General features: G+C 35.6%; 1 long non-coding RNA gene across 1 annotated transcript; it reads right to left on the bottom strand.

The window, feature by feature from the left end:
* Positions 1-1,370: 1,370 nt before the first annotated feature.
* Positions 1,371-4,558, bottom strand: LOC132606311 (uncharacterized). The gene is made up of 2 exons (XR_009569689.1): positions 4,280-4,558; positions 1,371-1,639 (listed from the first exon to the last, which is right to left on the bottom strand). It is a non-coding gene; the product is annotated as an uncharacterized LOC132606311 (long non-coding RNA).
* Positions 4,559-6,155: the final 1,597 nt, after the last annotated feature.

Consider the following 6,155-nt stretch of genomic DNA (forward strand, 5'->3'; position numbering starts at 1 on the left):
TAGTTATCACTAGAGTGGGCTTTTTGCAAGTGACCTAGCACCCGAGCGGACAACTGGGGCTCAACCGTTAGGGTTGTAGGATGACCACAAACCAACCTCGTCTTATAACGATTCCAAAAGAAATATTCGGTTTTTTTTAGTGAAGGAACGACTGCGTGCTCCATGAAGTCTCTTTGAAACAAAGTGTAAAATAAATGTCAGGAGTGACGGAGTTCTGATATGCATGAAATAACAGTTTATATTTGCAGAAAAGTAGACACATAAGCAGTTAAAGCAGATAAATTCATATTCTACTGGAATCCTTATGGTCAGAACCTTTGAGTTCCCAGCAGAGTCGCCATCTGTCACAGTTCACATTTCGTGGGTGAGGTTAGCACTCGAAAAGCTATTGCGAGTGTGTTGATGCTTGTTCGGACTTGTTTTTGAAAAGAGTCGCCGTCTAATTTTTAGGAAATTAGGAAAACCAAAGGTGAAGGGTTTATTCAAATACCATGAAAAATCCTTCGTAATCCAAAGTTCTAGGTAAGAGTTCTAGTGATCCCCTAGGGAAGGTGTTAGGCAACCCAGTATCAAGGATTCGTACTATACGGGTGACCTTCGAATTCCAGTGTGTGATTATTTGTTAAACTGCTTATTAAGTTTTTATTTTCCGCATCATAAAAACATTTTCCATTTGTTTGCATATCATTTGTTTTGAAAGAGATTTGAATATGCTCCATTTATATATAGGGTGGTTTAGGTTCGGATTAAGATATCCGAATAAGAATAAGCTTTTTTAATGTATAAGTATAATGTACTTTTTGCTTATAAAATGATCAAAAATGGATTTGATTTTATATATATATATATATATATACACACACACAATTTGTCTCGGGTCCGTCCATGTAATATGTTAGAACGTCTTATCCTAAAGCATCGTATTTGCGAATGTATTTTATCAGAGTATATATGTCTGATAAAATCTACTCGTGTGGGCTCAAACCCAATTCCCTTTTTGTTTTAAAATCAGACGGGTTTTCTGCCCCCACACGCCTTGTTTCGAATCAAGGTTTAAGTGGGTTTAGGCCCAAAACCTTATGTTTTGCAGTTCAAATTCTTGTGGTTCGAGACCCAAAATCATTTGATTCAGTTTCAGTCTTAATTTTGAATCCATTTCAATTTATGAAGATGTGTTCCTTTTTTCCAAATTGACCCGATTTGTTTGAGAAAACATCATAACACTTGTGATTTGAAAAAATTCTCCCTATTTCTTTTTAACTTATACCAAGAAAATGTTTTGTTACCCTTCAAGTCTTAGAAAATTATTTTTTACTTAATCCGGCTTTTGAGAACCGTTTGGGGACATAAAGTCTACTGAGCGACATATGTACCGTTGTCATAAGATGACAAGGTCTAAAAATAAAGCTTCCAATATCTAATGTGAATTCTTACAAGTTATACAAATACGACATTCAAATGAAAATATCATGAATAAAAGAGAGGGGTGGGTTAGGGGTGTACCAAACCCCTAGTTAGCCATTTTCACCCATAGTGTTGGGCCTTCAACGCGATCTCATAATGCTAGCTTCCCTTTCGTCAGTCTAGACTGCTTGTGCCGTAAAAGAATTGACCTGCGCCATGGCCCAACAGGTGAGGGCTGGCCCGGCCCAAGTGGCCATGAAATGGAGAGAAGGAAGGAAAAAGGGAAATAGGTTAGAAAGATACTACTGAACTTATCACCATATATACAACATTTATATATACATAAAGTGAATACACATATATACATATTCAATTTCAAAAAATTGGGCCCAAAGGCCCATCAACACATCTTAACAATTCTGCCTGAGCCCCCTTTCTCCCCTGTTTTAACAAGGTGTGAGATGCGGGCTATTTTTACACTAACTAGAATGGGCCAGCCCCAAATTCTACCAACTCTAAATTTCAACTAAGTGTTCAAGCCAGTGGGCCTTCTATTCCTCAAAGTGACTGATATACGCTCTGTATATGCCGAACTATTCATATGTATATACATATTATGCCTATAATGTACACATTGGATATGCATATCAAGTATATATCATGTGCATAGCCCTCCTTTCTTTTATCAACCCATGCATATTTTATGTACATCTAGCCTTAAAACCTAAACCTTGAGCTTATGATTCAATTAACTACCTAATCGACATTTATATTTTTAAAGCCATTTCAGAACTAAACTAAGGCCAATGTAAACTAAACTTAGTCAACTAGAACCACTGTACAGTGACTTGAAGCAGATTCAATACAGCCCCAATACTCATCACCTGAAGAGATAGGTACAGAAATCAAAATTAGGCACATTAACTCCTAAGGTTCTAAGTGATATTCAAGCAGTAAAGAGGGCACGGGATTTCAGCAGATTCAAACAAATGAGGTGGTACAGGGAGGCACAAGCTTAGGCAATTTTAGGAAGACAATGAAGTCATGGGGTGATCATTCAAGCCTCAACCAATTCAATCAATTAAAAGAGAAGTGTACAAGGAAAAATAAACAGAATTTCAAAGACAAGTGGTCACACAGCAGAGGTTCAAATGGATCAAGAAATTACAGTATTCTAATGCTTATTTCAAAACAAGATTTTACTACCAAGAGGACAGATTCTTCTTTTAACCTTAATAGCTTATTTAGACACTTAGCAAGTTCATTTTATTCCAACCCTTTGATATAATGGTGAGGTTTAAAGAGTTAAGTGCATTCATATAGCATATATGCCCCTCATGGACTTATAGAGTGTACCATGACACCTCTTATTTGGAGGTGAGGTACTATGAACCAAGTTGAACTTGGTTCTTTCCTATCCCTTTTTTAAGGTGTCTTTGAAAAGGCCCATCTATCTCAAGTGGTTCATCGATTGCCTATGGACACTTATGACTCCTCAAACAACATCATTAAGTCAATCCCAATCTAACACTTAGTCAATATTGATGCAGATTTAGCATTTTAGTTGTTTCAACCTAGAGTTCTACTCATGGTATGACCTTTAATCTTTTTGATCATGATAGAGTCTCAGCACACATATGTGTCCTTATTTTGAGATTGATTTACACATATGAGCAAGACAACACCAGAAACAACATATCTCAATCCCTAAAAGAAAGCCTTACGCCACTGCCCATCTAATTTTCAACCATGGCATTTCATATTCCACATTCAGATCATAACTTTAGGAAATGACACAAACAGTTCTTAAAAAAAGAAAAAACCTGGACAGATTTAAACCAGAGCTTTCCCTCTTTTTTACTTTTTTATCTTTCAAAACCAAAGGATTAATTTTCATAAAATAATTCAAGCTATATGAATGCTTCCAGTTTAATACATCTAGGAATAGTGCTAGTTAATCCCTGTCTTATCCAGAGTCTACTCAGTTTCAACTCAAGATCATTAAAGCAGGTTAATTTTAGCATTGCATAGCAAGACCTATTCAGACTTAGGCATATTCAGACACATTCAAGCATTTTCAGATCCAATTAGACATATTCAGATATCTTTAAGCACTTTTGGGGGCACATATTATATGTATTTAAGCATATTCAAATCTATTTAGGAATGTCTGGATTAATCCCCATCCTCGGATCAAATTTTCTAAACTATGAATAAACCAAACAAACATAAGCTAATACAATCTCATATTAACAGGCCTACATCAACAGTAAACAACAATAATAACTAAAAGAACATTGCCAAAGCTAAGTAAAGACCAAACAGAAATATAAACATAAAGGCATGATAAGGGAATTATCTTTTATTGGTGCAGCCGGCTTCAAGAATGGACTTGAAAGCTCTTAGTGCTCCCTCTCCTCCACTCAGCCACCACACGAGAACAACCAAATCAAATTTTGAGACTAGACACTTAACATTTTTAGAAGTTAAGTATAAAATTTTACTAATAGCCTAAATTTGGAGTTAAATGCTCAAATATTAGGCTTTATGTGTATGAACAGTGTTCAAACTTGTCCAAAACCCTTTTTTTTCCTCGAAGGAATAGAACCCCCTAAAATTTCAAAACCTAAATCAGATCCGGTGTGGGACAAGTGAAGATTCTTTGAAAATTAAGCTTGTATTCAAAATAAACGATCCAGATTCATCACAAAACAAAAATGAACGACTTGATTTCTTATTGGTTTCCCTCAATCCAGTTGGTTCTCAAGGAACCAATGGGAATTGAGGGTTCAAAGAGCAAGTATGAAGTCAATTAATGCTACAAGGCGATTCAGTGAAAGAAAAAAAAAAGGAAAGAGAGGGGACGGGGATATACCTTGCTAAGGGGTTGATATGCGGTGGTTTTGGTTAAAAAATGGCAGAGCAATAAATGCTCTTGCCATTTTCAACCATACCAGGTCCACAGGAGCATCACCAGCCCATAAAACTTGCCATTTCCAGCAGATGATGCGATGAGAGAGAGAGTAAACGAAGGGCGGCTAGGGTTTCTCTAAGGAGAAAACCCTCTCTCATGTTTAAGGGGTCGTTTGGTATTGTAATGTAGTTGTTGTGTTTTTGTTGTTGACTGAGTTGAGCCTGGTCTGGCCATATTGTGCTGGACTCGCTCAACTTAAAAGAAAAGGGGAAGGACCAATGTATGTGTATACGCATATACACACGATATACATGTGTATATCTGTGTATATGTTTGCGTATATATGTGGAAAAGCATAACATTATTTAAATAAATAGCCATAATTTAAGAAATTAGGTAATTATACTCGTTAATCGTGACTAATAGCGATTAATTAACCAATTAACCAAAATAAAGGCACAGCTAATTATGCAATAAGTTTAAATTTGCAATTATAGCCTTTATTGAATTTAAACCATGGAATTGGCTATTTTCAATTATGGCCACAATTAACCAAAGTAAGCAATTTATGAAACTAACCATAATTGCACTTGATTAATTATGATTAAGTCTGAAAATTGTACAAATGCAAATTGAATATGCAAAAAAATAAGATTTGAGAAATAAAATGATTAACTTATTTAATTAATCAGATTTCTTGAATTAAACGGAGTAAAATGCTTGCTAACTGATCCTTTTGGTAATTTTAACAATTAATTGAGAAATTGTTTTAAATTATCTACTTGATTAATCTTGGAAAATGCTTCATATTAATTACGAAAATGTGTAAATTAATTTATAAATAATTTATAATATTATTGAAGTTATTTTGCCAGATGCAATGTCAAAATATTATCGAAACAATTTTGTAAAATCAGTTGACCTATAAAAAATACACATTTCACTCCATTTGATATCCAAGGACTCTGGGTAATTAAAATAAATTATTAGAGGTTAAAAATTAGGTGTCAACAAGTACGATGTGCTGAACACAAACATTGCAGAGTCGCTAAACTCAATGTTGAGGGATGAAAGAGAGTACCCTGTGACTGCCTTATTCACTTCCATTTTTAGGAGGTTCATTGAAATTTTCAGGCAAAGACGTGCATATATCAGCAGTTCAATCAATTTATTTGTGCCTTCGGCTGAAAAGACGCTATGGTAAAAGATGAATGAGGGTGACTCCTTGTTTGTCAATAATATAAATGGGGATGCCAACGAGTTCACCGTAGTCGCCAGTGGCCTAACTGCCAAAGTCAATCTACTGTACAAAACATGTCTTTGCAGAGAGTATGACTTGGTGAAATTACCGTGCGCTCACGCGATGGCAGCCTTGCGATTGAAGTGCGAACCTGATTATGGTTCAACCACCTACGAGTATTCCTCGCCCATGTATAGTGTTTCGTCTTACATTTTTGCATTTGGTGAAACCATTAATGTAGTCCCTCCAGAGTCAGAATGGGAAGTCCCAGAGAAGTACGCAAACATGTATATTCCTGCACCCCCTTACGACCCCAAACTTGGAAGGAAGAGAGTGAAGTATATTCCTGGCATCGCAGAATCTTTCAAGTCCAAGGGACATAGCAAAGGGACGAGAAACAAGTGCTCAATTTTCAAGGGTGCTGGTCACAAGAAAACAACGTGTCGATATTTGAGAGAGCATCCCACTTGATTTTTTTTAATTTGAATGTATTTTTATTGTATTAGTTCAATATTAATTAACTTTATTTTAGTATATGATAGACTATATGTGGGTGTATAATAAACCAATTTGTTGGTCTATAATGGTTCATAGTTA

Source organism: Lycium barbarum, chromosome 8 (genome assembly GCF_019175385.1).
Source record: "Lycium barbarum isolate Lr01 chromosome 8, ASM1917538v2, whole genome shotgun sequence".
NCBI classification, from domain to species: domain Eukaryota; kingdom Viridiplantae; phylum Streptophyta; class Magnoliopsida; order Solanales; family Solanaceae; genus Lycium; species Lycium barbarum.